Source organism: Canis lupus, chromosome 19, assembly GCF_011100685.1.
Source record: "Canis lupus familiaris isolate Mischka breed German Shepherd chromosome 19, alternate assembly UU_Cfam_GSD_1.0, whole genome shotgun sequence".
NCBI classification, from domain to species: Eukaryota; Metazoa; Chordata; class Mammalia; order Carnivora; family Canidae; genus Canis; species Canis lupus.
This window is the reverse complement of record NC_049240.1, coordinates 30,829,563-30,842,391: the sequence shown is the minus strand read 5'-3', so window position 1 is coordinate 30,842,391 and position 12,829 is coordinate 30,829,563.

The window sequence follows — 12,829 nt, the reverse complement described above, 5'->3', positions numbered from 1 at the left end:
CAAACAGGCTGCTCAGAGGGCTCCGGAGTCCTGGCTGGTCATCAGTACCCTCTCCTCCTAGTCAGAAATAGGAGATATTGGGGTACTGCATGGCCACAGAGCTCTGGGGCTTTCTCCCCAGGACTGGGCTTCCTCCACCCTTTTCTTTCCTGGCCCCAGTCCCCTCTTTACCTGCCACCATTTATTTAGCCTTGAAGAGTATATCCCATCTTAGTGAAGTCTCCAAAGAAAGTGCTTCACAGCCACCTCCACAGGCTGGCAGGGAGAGAAGATGATCCAACCCACAAGTGAGAGAATGGGGAGCATGCAGAGGAGGATTTTTCTGGAAAATGTTGCTGGGTGATGAGTGCTCCTCCCTTCACCAGGAGTCAACAGTGAGGGGCTTCAGAAGAGAGCGTGGGGAGCCAAGCCTGGGGACAAAGGACAGGTGTGTACATCACAACTCAGGAACACGAGGGACAAGAGGCTGTTCCAGCTCAGGCCAGGAAGCAGGGTGGGTTGGCCGCTGTGTTGGGTGCAGCCACACTCACAGTATGTGGGGACAAAGGTAGCTAGTGTGGAATCCTCACAGTACTAGTCTCAGAAGCCCTCCTGGAAGAGCAAAGAGGCCTCAAGCCAAGGAACTGGACTCACAGCTGGAGGCTTGGGTATCTGAGGAAGATGAGCACACCCACATCTTGGATTTCACACTTGGAGCCAACTTTCCTTGAGAAATGGCTGGTTCCCCATCAGAAATGGAAGGTGCAAAGTGAATCTGGGACATCTGGTACCAGAGACAAAAGAACCACCAAAGACCACTTAGGGTCTTGTCAAAAGGGTATCAATGCTGGTATGGAGGGTTTTCACTGCCTGTTTGGGGCCCTTTGAACATTGAAAATGGAAACAATGGTAATAGATGAGAACACATTGACCTCGCAGTCACCACCCTAACCAAGTGATTGCACTCCGTATTGCTTTAGTGGGACAGCCTGGCATTGCGGGTCTCCAGAAGTGACACACGAAGAAGGACCCTGCACACCCACAAGGTTTTCTTACAAAAAATGTTCACTGTAATCCTAGTCATGGGGAAGAAAAGACCTGACAAATGCAAAGTGGAGAAGTTTTGGCAAAATAAGCACACGGGTGCTTCAAAAATAGCAAAGCCACAAAAGATAGATAGATGATGATGATAGATAGATAGATAGATAGATAGATAGATAGATAGATAGATAGACTTAAAAGTTAAGGGAGTCTTTGCAATTAAAAGGGACTCAGGATAAAGGATCATAACATGTAAATGTGTGCTCTTGGTTGCACCCTGGATTCAAAAGATCAGCTTTCAAAGATATCTGAGGAATAATTATGAAAATTGGAATATGGATTACATATTGGATATTGTTGAATTATTGTTCATTTTCTTAGGTATGCTAATGGCATCGTGGTTGCATAGGAGGGCATCTTTATTCTTAGGAAACGCCCGCTGAAGTACTTTAGGGTTTCTCCAAGTCCAGGCTATAACAGAACACCGTAGATTGGGTGGCTTTTAGACAGCAGATATTTCTTTCTCATCGCTCTGGAGGCTGGAAATCTGAGATCGGGTGCCAGCAGGGTCAGACTCTGGCAGTCATTTTTGGGTTGTATGGGGCCAACATCTCATATGGCAGAAAGAGGGTGAGAGAACCCTCATGGCTAACCCCCATCCCCCCAGAGGCCCCACCTCATGATACTGTCACATGGGGACTCAGGGGTCAGGCCTTCCACGTGAATTTTGGAGGGATACAAGCATTCAGTCCCTAATACAGGTGGAATGTCACCAAGTCCGCACCTCTCAAATCATTCTCCACACACAGATGAGTGTGTATCTGCAGATCTGTACCTATTTGCAGCTACACCTGTATCTCTATCAACATCCACACTGTATCTGTGGAGAGAGTTGGAAAGAAAGCAAGTATGGCACAATATTAGGACCTGGCAAATGCAGATGACAAGTATAGGAGTGGTTATTGGATCACTGTTTCAACTTTTCCATGTTTTTTGTTTTGGGTTTTTTTTTTTTTTTTTTTTTTTTTTTTTTGCTGTTGTTGTTTTTCAAAATAAGAAGCTTTGAGGGCCCCTGGGTGACTCAGTGGTTGAGCATCTGCCTTCAGCTCAGGTCGTGATCCCGGGGTCCTGGGATCTAGTCCTTCATTGGGCTCCCCTCAGGGAGCCTACTTCTTCCTCTGCCTATGTCTCTGCCTCTCTCTGTGTGTCTCATGAATAAATAAAATCTTTTAAATAAATAAATAAATAAATAAATAAATAAATAAATAAATAAATAAATAAGAAGCTTTGGGCAAAGCCCATCCTTCCTCCTTTGCTTCTTAAGCAACAGTTCCCAAAGGTAATTACGTTTGGTGATGTTGTCCTTGGGAACAGTGGGGGCGAGAGGGTAAAGTTCATTAAGAAGACACACTGTCCATGAACACTGTCCTTGTTCCCTGAAAAGGGCTTTTGAGTCTGAGGGGTCTCAGGGGGACAGAGCAGCCATCGTCAGCCTTCTGCCTTGGGCCACATCAGGGTGTGGGCTTGTAGACTCTGCCCTAGGGTCCCCCTACACACACACTCCACTTCCTTCAGTTCTGGGGAAAGCTTCTGGCCATTAGTGTGATTCAGGGCGCAGGCATCTGACATGTGAGGCAGGCAGATCCAGCCCAAGTGCAAGCGGCCAGGGACTGTGAGATGTCTCCTGGGCCCCGCACACCCTTCTCACCACCCACTGTCCCAGGGAAATGGCCCTAAGAGCTAGCAGAGACTTGCAGGCTCAGGTCCGAAAGCTGCCCACGGGGCCTGAGCCAAAAGCATCCCAGACCCCACGATGCACCAGACGGACTGTTCCCTGCTGGCCCCTCTGAGGGGTTAAGAGGGGAGCCCCTCCACTTCTGTTTTGGAGCTAAAGAAGCTAGGACCCCATTGGGAGGGTGAATAGAGCTTCTGTGACATGACAGAGAAAGCTCCAAACCAGAGTCATATGCATCTCTGGCTGAGCCAGCCAGGCCCCCCTAACTCCCACTTTTCTTTCTTTCTAAGATTTTATTTATTCACAAGAGAAGAGGCAGAGACACAGTCTCTGTGGAGACACAGAGGGAGAAGCAGGCTGCCTGCGGGGAGCCCGATGCGGGACTCGATCCCACGACCCCGGGATCATGCCCTGAGCTGAAGGCAGACGCTCAACCACTGAGCCCCCGGGGGGGGGGGGGGGGGGGGGGGGGGGCGGGGAGCCCTAACTCCAGCTATTCAATTGCCCCTGATGTGGGCCCCGCGGGTGAGCGCGCGGCTCACGACGCACCAGCAGGTGGCAGGGCAGAACCAGGAATGGAGCCCTTCCCGGGGCGGCGCAGGAGGGATCCCGCCCCTCGGAGGGCGCTGCGAGCCCAGCTTTGCTCCCGCGAGTAAGTGGGACCTCCGGGCTCGCAGCCCGCTCTCTGGACAGGGAAAGTAACAGGCATGGGTGGCCTGTCGTCAGGGTTCACACACACCAGTGACATGGCATTTCAAAATGAACCCCCATTTTGCAGCCGAGGAAACTGAGGCTCGCTGGAGGCTGTGTCACGGCCGTTCAGCTGCACAGCCAGGGTCGAATGCCAGCCGTGGGCATTGATAGTGCCCGGTGTTCCTGATCCGTTATGCTGTCTCCAAAAAGCACAAAATGACAGAGGCTGCTGCTTCCCCCTTCCTGGGCCACAGGGGATGGAGCTGGAGCCTAGCCACAGAAACCTGCCAATGCCGAGGGGTAGCTAAAGCCCCTATGAGGAACACACCCCCAAAACAGCAAGGAGGGCTAACAATACAATAAGGGTTGTGATATATCTTACTTGGACACCACATTTTACCTCCTCCGGATCGTACCACCTCTTTGAACGCTCCCATTTTATGGAAGAGCAAATTGAGACCCAGAGGGGCTGAGTCCCTTGGACAAACGCACAGTCTCCAACTTAGGCTTCTGACCACAGGCCTTGATTCATAGCCTTGGTGCTTTTGTATTACACACTAGATTGCTTTCCTTGGTTGATGAAGTTGGTGTGGACAACACTGATTCTGATTAGAACCTTGGCTCCAGGCCCCCCAGTCAGTGAGTTCAGACAGCAGGATGGATGCCAGGTGCAGTGAGAGAGATGGGAAGGGACACAAGGAAGGGCAGGGGTTTCCCAAAAGCATTGAAGAAAAAAATTTTAATTTATTTTCTTTTATTATTTAAGATTTTATTTATTTATTAGAGAGAGACACAGAGATAGCAAGAGAGCATGGAGCAGGGAGAAGGAGAAGCCACTGAGCAGGGAGCCCAAAGTAGGGCTTGATCCCAGGATCCTAGGATCATGACCAGAGCCAAAGGTAGGCATTTAACCAAGCTACCCAGGCACCCTTTAATTTCTTTTTTTATTTTTATTTTCTTGGGGGGAGAGAGCACACACATAGGCACATGAGTCAGGGGTTGGGAGGCAGAAGGAGAGACACAAAGCTCCATCTCAGGACCCTGAGATCATGATCTGAGCCAAAATCGAAAGTCAGATGCTTAGGGACGACTGGGTGGCTCAGTGGTTAAGTGTTTGCCTTTGACTCAGGGCGTGATCCTGGAGACCCAAGATCGAGTCCCACATGGGGCTCCTTGCATGGAGCCTGCTTCTCCCTCTGCCTCTGTTTCTGCCTCTTTCTGTGTGTCTCATGAATAAATAAATAAAATCTTAAAAAAAAAAAAAGAGTCAGATGGTTAACCAACTAAGCCACCTAGGTGCCCCGAGAAGTGAAGAATTTTGGGGGAACTTCAGCTGGAACAGCCCCACTGAAAGAGACTAGGGATTGGCAGGCCTGGAGTTAGATTCTGGCGCTATCACCTACCAGCTTCCCCACTCTTTAGTTTTCTTTTCTGTTAGACTGAAGATGATAACCACAATGTGTACCTCAAGAGGTTTTTTTCAGGATTAAATATAAATAAAATGTATTAAATCATTCACACCCATTAGGATGGCTACTATTAAAAAAAAAAAAAAGGAGAAAATGACAATGTTGGCAAGGATGTGAGAAATTGCAACCCCTGTGCACTGTTGGTGTAAACCTAAATTGGTGTAGCATTTATGGAAGAGTATGGAGTTTTCTCAAAAAAATTAAAAAGAAAATTTCTCTGTGATCCACCAATTCCACTTCTGGGCATCTGCCCCCTCAAATTAAAAGCAGGGGCTCAAAGAGAAATTTGCACACCCACATTTATAGCAGCCTTATTCTCAGTAGCCAAAACATGGAAGGAAACCAACTATCTACCAACAGATGAGTGGATAAACAAAATGTGTACTATACGTATAATACAATGTTATTCAGCCTTAAAAAGAAAGGAAATCTTGACACGTGCCACAACATGGATGAACCTTGAGGACATTATCCTACGTGAGATAAGCCAGCCACAAAAAGACAAATACTGTATAATTCCACTTAGGAGCAATAGCTAGAGCAGTCAAATTCATCCAGACAAAAAGGGGAAGGGTGGTTCCCAGAGACTAGGGGAGTGAGGGAATGGGAAGTTAGGGTTTACTGGGGACAGAGTTTCAGTTCTGCAAGATGAAAAGAGCTCTGGAGAAGGACGGTGGTGCTGGTTGCACACGGGCGTGAGTGTGCTTAATGCCACCGAACTGTACACTTTAGAAAAGGTTAAGATGGTTAAGATGGTTAATTTTGTGTTATGTATATCTTACCACAATTTTTAAAAATTAAAAATGACCACATTATATATAAATAATAAAAGAATTAAGACAATTGTTTCTTTTCTTTTCTTTTTAATTTTACTTATTTATTTGACAGGGGGAGGGAGGGACACAAGCAGGGGGAGCAGCAGGCAGAGGCAGAGGGAGAAGTAGGCTCCCCTCAGAGCAGGGAGCCCGATGCAGGGCTCCATCCCAGGACCCTGGGATCATGATCTGAGCCGAAGGCAGATGCTTAACCGACTGAGCCACCCAGGCGCCCCAAGAATAAAGACAACTAATCAAAAATAAATATATTTAGTCAGCTTATGGGTGACTTGATTCAGAACTGTGTGGTCTCTGGCGTGGCTACAGATTCTTTGAGAGGTGGGGTCTGTAACCCCTCCCTTGAGTTTGACTCGAGTGGACTTGTGACTAGCCTGTCACCAAAACAATGTGACAGAAATGATGCAGAGTAACTTCCAGACCTAGGTCAGAAGAGGCCATTTGGCCTCTGCCCTGTCTGCTGGGCCACCTGTGGTTGGATGTCCGAGCTTCTGAGTGAGAAGTCTGAGCACCCCCAAGGCAGCCACGCTGTGAGGAAGCTTCTAGGTCGCAGACGATCCCTGTGCGGGCACAGTGGGCAGCAGCGCCCACTCAGGTCCTGGCCACGAGCAAGGTTCAGACAGCATGGGGCAGAGACAGGCCATCCCCCACTGGGCCCTGAGTCCCTGACAGCGGCCACCGTCCACCATCCACTGCGTGATAGACCACTTGTCTCAAGCTGCTACATTTCCACGTTTCTGCTGCTCTGCAGTGCTAGTAACTGAAACACCTGCACTTAGAACAAGTATCTGTAGAGATACAAAGGAAGTACATTTTCTGAGGGAGACAGACCCAAGATTAGAGCACCAAGGAACATTGTAGAATGCTGTTCTAGAAATGTCTCGGAGTCAGTACTTGAAGAGAAGTTAGACTCACCCAACTTCATGGAAAAAGATACTTTCTTGGGAAGGTTGTAAGTAAATTCAGAGTTCTGTAATTGGAATCTGCTTTTCCCATTGATTTCTGTGTTTGTTGTAGAGATGTGATCTGTTCATTTGCTTTTTCGGGTAAAACTCCACTGGGCAAGGGCGTCTAGAAGCTTAGCTCTAAGCATTTCTCACCTTGGCCTCTCTGGCAAGTTAGGGAAAGGACTTCAGCCCTTCCTGGGAAGCTTGAAATCTCTCCAGAGGCGTGACAAGCTGCCAGACCCACAGTGCAGCCATGGGGTCAAGTGACAGTAGGGCACAGCCAGGAAGCAGTATGGGGTGGGGGGCAGACACCCTGCCACACACTAGCTTGGTCATCCTGGGGAAGGTCACGAAAGCCCCAGGCCTCGCTCCATTTGCTACTCCTTCTGCTGTGACAAAAATCATGAGGTGACAAGCACCATCCCACTCACAAGTGCCTGACAATGCCTGACGTGTGTCATTCACTTGGCAGATCGACTATCACCTGGGCTGCTGAAGGGAACAAAACAGGCCCACAACCGCCTTCTTGAAGTTGAGGTGCACATGGGGCTAGGCAGGTGATCAAGATCAACCAAATAAATAAGTCCGTGTCAGAAGGACTTCGGGCCTGAGAAGTGCCCTGGGGGAAAACAGAGTAGGGAAGAAGGAGCCCAGGCACCCTGGGGTGGTGGTCATGGTCAGTGAGTGGGAGTGGTGGTCTTTGCAAAGATATGAAAGAGGCAGGGAAGTTAACTACGCAGAAATCTATGGGTTTCAATTTGTCTGCCATGTGAAATTACGATTATGGGGGCGCCTGGCTGGATCAGTTAGTAGAGCATCCGACTCTTGATCTCAGGGTTATAAATTTGAACCTCCATGTTGGGCATAGAGATTACTTGAAAAAAAAAATCTCTAAAAAAAATAAAATTACGATTATAAAAAGGAATAGAAACACACTGAGGTGACTAGCCAACTCTTTCTATCAGAATCGAAGTTCCACCCCCGGATTTAACCCTTACCCTATCGTCACCATTGATATTTTATTACAAAGCTCATATATTAGGATAGGAATCAAGTGATCTCTAAACAATCTACCCCTGGCTTGGGCCTCCTTACAGGGTTGCAGTTGGGGGACTCTTGTAGGTTTCAGCCATCTCTGCATCTGGCCAGAGGTTATCCTTCCCCTGACCCGTTGGACTGTGCTTTCGAGCCTGGCCTGGGAGTGAGAGCCCCTGAAAGCTCCTGCGGCCTCCTGGGGACAGAGTTGGCCTCTGAGTCTTTGCGGGCTCAGGCGGCCCTACCTCACACTGAGAGGGCCAGGGCCCCACTTCTGCTGCTGGGGCAGTAGCCCTGCACTGTCTGCCCTCCGAAGCCCCTCACTGAGAACAAGGACTGCACTTTTCCCTACCTCCGTTGCTCCTAGCTAGGATGAAGCATCCCCCAGCAGGTAGAAGGACTTAAACATTGTACTTTTTCATCAGGGTAGACACTAGCCAGCCACCTGTGGGTATTGAATTTTAATTGAAAATTAATTGAAAATAAATAAAATTAAAAATTCAGCCCTCCGTCTTACTCAGTAGGCAAATACCAAGTATCCAATAAGTTGCATGTGGCTAGTGGCTCTCAGATCACAAATATGGAGCATTCTCATCACTACAGAAAGTTCTTCTGGGCAGCATCGCTCCCAAAGGAGTCCCTGCCCATCCTGCAAACTGAGAATGTGATGGAAGGATGCAAAGTTCTCCTTCCTCTGCCCTGCCTTCCAGGTTTTTCTTCCCCCAGTCTCACCGCTCCCTGAAGAGACAGGAGGTAGCATTTTTTTTTTTTTTTTAAGCCAGGCTGGAATCTAGCTCTTTCTAACTCAGGATTTCTCAACCTTGGTGCCTTTGGCATTTGGGACCATGTGATTCTTTGTTGGTGGAGGCCTGTGCATTACGGGATGTGTGGCATCATCCCTGGCTTCTATCCAATGGATGCCAATAACCCCCCTCCCCTCTGATATGACAACCAAAAATGTCTCCAGACGTTGCCAAATGTGTCGGGTAGGGTGGGATGGACCACGATTGCTCTGATCGAGAACCACTGTTTTAACTGCACAGACCTGCGCTAACCCTCAAGATGGAAGGAAGCCTCTTTGGTGGGGAAGGCTGCAGATGAGGCTGTTTCAGGCATTAGCATCTTCCCGTCATTAACTGCAGAGCCAACTCCTCCCCATCAGACCTTGAGGCAACAGAATCTTGGTCAGGGGAGCACTGATGGAAAAGGGGAGGCTGCAAAGGGGTTTCCACCTGGGAGAGGCTGCCCAGGAAAGGGGAGAAAATGACATCAGCAATAACCCAAGTTACTGACCTGCTTTAGGAGCCCGTGTCCGGCCTTGACACTGACCGGGTCCTGGTGGCCTGAGCCCCTGCTGCTTGCATCAAAAGAGGGGAGCATGCAGGAGAGCACCAGGCCCCCATTTATTTCCCCTCCAGGGGTCATGGGCAGAGACACTCAAAATTTCTGATGAACTCTGAACGCCCAGCTCCCTCTGTTCCTTGGCTCAGGGGGCTGGCCTCTGTGGCGTCATCTATTAGAACAGAGGCAAGGGAGAACCGGTTAAACGTGCGCCCACAAATAATTCCCAAGTGGCCACTCTCCGCGCGTGCAGAGCCATCATCGGCCGCTCCCACAACAGATGGCCGTACCAGGAGCGGCTGCAGTGACCCGGCGGCCCGGCCACCACTGCCGAGCTGCGGAGGAGTGAGGAATGGCTCCTTTACAGCCCAACAATTCACGGAGTAATGACCTAACATCGCTCCTCCGGGAACCGAGCCCAAGAAATATATTTTTGCAGGTAGCGGCAAATAAGAGCCAACTCAGCGAAGACTGAATAAATCTCTCTGCCCCCCGGGGAATTCACACATTTTGACAAAAGCAATCTATAAGCACTCTGCGGCATCTCAAGTGCCTGAGGTGGGACTGGGAATGGTATTCATTGCTGTGCCTATGCGGCCTAGAGGAGCCCAGGGGAGCCAGAAACCTGTCCCTCCCCACAGATGACAGAAAAATACAGAGGCTACCCCTGCTCTTCTGCTCCAAGTGGGGGGGGGGGGGCTAGTCTTCTGGAATCTGAGGGTCCCTAGTCTTCTGGAATCTGAAACTGAATTTCCCAGGTGGTATGTGATGGCTGGAAACTGGGGAGAACTTTGCTCATCTGCTTTGCCGTTGAACTCCTATTCATCCTTCAAACCCTGCTTATGGGTCACCTCCTCGGTGCAGCCCTCCCTGAACCCTTTCCTCATTCTTGATTCCACAGGCTTTCCAGCCTGAAAGGTCACCCTTCCCTTTCATGGTCAAGGAGCAGCAGGCTGAGGCCTCAGGAAGGCCCGTCTTGCCAATCTCTCCCTGGAGTATTTCTGAGATCTCTGTCTTCAGACTCCACACATCCAGCCAGCCGCTGTCACTGTCACTGCAGCTGGCTGGGGCACACATTTTCCTGGAGCCACCTCTCGCTGGTTCTTCCCCCTTGCTCCACTGCCACCAGCCACAGGTACAGGATCCCCTGAGATTCCTCAAAATATGTTGAGGACCAGAAACAAACTTTTCCAGAAAGTTTTGGGAATGGCAGAAAGGAATTATGTTGCAGAGAAAAGCTTCTTATGGGCCAGGAGCCCCCCTGCTCTGTGGACTGCCCGCTGGACCCCCCATGGTCCCGTCTGCTGCCCCATGGCCAGGACCAACTAACCATCTGGTCCCCACCTCCTGTGACCAAGATTCTCTACAAAGACCTGGCCCGCAGCCTTCCCCGGGCCCCAACAGGGCAATGAACTCTCTCCCTCCTTCTGATTATTGGCTTTCTTTCCTTAGCACCAGGATCACCTTCTCAGAAGCAACTCCGCTCCCCAGAAGGACACCCCTTCGCAGTTAAGAACAGGACGATTTAGCTCACAAAGAGTCAGCTCAAAAATAAATTTCTGGTTTTAATTATGAAGTGGCTTTCCCCAAACAAAGAGCAGTTCTTTCCCAATTATGAATCAGAAGCTGTCAGAAGCTTAAAATGGGAACGTCCCTGGAAACTTGTGGGCTTCAAAACTGTGAAGTCCCACCTTATGTAGAGGACTCGGTCCCCTCTTAGGGAGTGTATTATATGCTAGTACGGTTGCTGCTCAGTCCCTCTGCCAAATGCTGAGTCTCTAGAGGGCAGGACAAGAAAAACAAATGTTTACATTGTTCAAAAACAAGGCCCCGGGGGTGCCTCGCTGGCACAGTCCATAGAGCTGTAGAGAGTAGAGCATTCCAGTCTTGATCTCAGAGCTGTGAGCCCCACATTGGGTGTAGAGATTACTTTAAAAAAATAAAATTATGTTTTTTAAGATTTTATTTATTTATTCATGAGAGACACACAGAGAGAGGCAGAGACATAGGCAGAGGGAGAAGCAGGCTCCCTGCGGGGAGCCCCATGTGGGACTCGATCCCAGGACCCCGGGATCACGCCCTGAGCCAAAGGTAGATGCTCAACCACAGAGCCACCCAGGGGCCCATAAAATAAAATCTTTAAAAAAAAAAAAAAAAAAAAGGAGTCACTCTTGACCAGCACTAGTAAGGTAATCTGCTCAATAGACCCCTGCCCTCCCCTCGGGGAAAGTGATCTTGCAACAGGTTTTTTGTTTGTTTGGTTTGGGGTTTTTTGCCTAGTAGAACTTCCTTGTTCCTGCCTTCTTCTGCCTATAAAAGTCTTTAGCAGGCTCCACAGAGCTCTGCTAGATTGGATGCTGTCTAATTCAAATCCATTTTCGTTCAAATAAACGCTTAAAATTTTCAATATGCCTCAGCTTATCTTTTAACAAAGTATTTGCCAGGCACAGTTCTAAGCAGGTTGTACACATTAACTCACTTTATCTTCATCACAATCCTATAGAATCGGTGCTAATACACCTCCAGTAGCTAATGTGGAAACTGAGTCAAAGAGAAGCTGAATAATTTGTCCAAGCTCAGAGTTAGCATGTGTCCAAGATTTAGGCCCAGATGGAGGCTGTGCATTGTACCACTACATCCCCTGCCCTCTAGGTAAGCACACTCCTGCCTTTATCTTTGCACTCCTGGAATCTGGGACAGCCTGGCCATGGTGCAGAAATGGGAAGCTCACTTTGCACTGGGCCAGTCTGAAAAAACACAGACCAAGGGTCTCCCAGCGACCCCCACAAACCTTACACGGCACCTCTGCTGTGTGTCAGGTCAGTCTCCAGGGTGGTGGGGGAGCAGGGACAGGGTAATCAGAGCAGAGGCTGGCCTTCCAGCAGTGCATGGTCCAGTAAGGGGACCAATGACCTCTAGTCCCGCAGGGTGACATGGTGCCCAGGGTCTCCTGCATTCTGAGGGGCCTAGTGTGCTGACCAGCGGGGGCGGCGAGTATGAGTGGCTGAGCTAAGGAGGAGGCCAGGGGCATGGAAGACCCAAGAAAGGGTTTGGTGGTTTTTTAAAAGATTTTATTCATTTATTCATGAGAGACACAGAGGGAGGTAGGGACACAGGCTGAGGGAGAAGCAGGTTCCATGTGGGACTTGATCCCAGAACCCGGGGATCACGTCCTGAGTTGAAGGCAGAGGCTCAATTGCTGAGCCACCCAGGTATCCCCCAAGAAGGGTTTTTAATGCCAAGCCTCTGAGAGGCTGGAGAAGCATGAAGGGATCCGAGATCTTGGCCCCACCCTTACAGGTGCAGGACCCGGGCATTCAGCTGCTCAGATGGGCACTTTCCTCTGCTGTACCATGGGCAAGTCACCCTCTGGCAGGGCAGCTTTGAGCATTAAGGGAGGCGGTATACATGGGAAACTAGCTCAGTTTTCGATATCAGATGGGTTCTGCAATTGGGCTTTGAAAAGCTCTAGCCTAGCCAACTTGGAAAGCCTTAGCATCTTTCTCTGTGGAAGGGTGGGCAGTGTGGGAGCTAGTGAGAGGCAGTAGTGTGAAGGGAGCTGGTGCCTTAGGTCCACTCCTCTTCTGTCTGTCCCGTTGCTCCAGGCTCCCCACCCCCCTTCTGCAAGGACCAACGGAGCACACAGTCCTTGGCCCTGCACTGCCGGGGGCTGGCTGCCAGAAGCTGGGCCTCCTGCCTCCACCCCCTCACACTTGCCCAATTTCAAGGCTACAGTCATTTAATCCTAGCCCCATT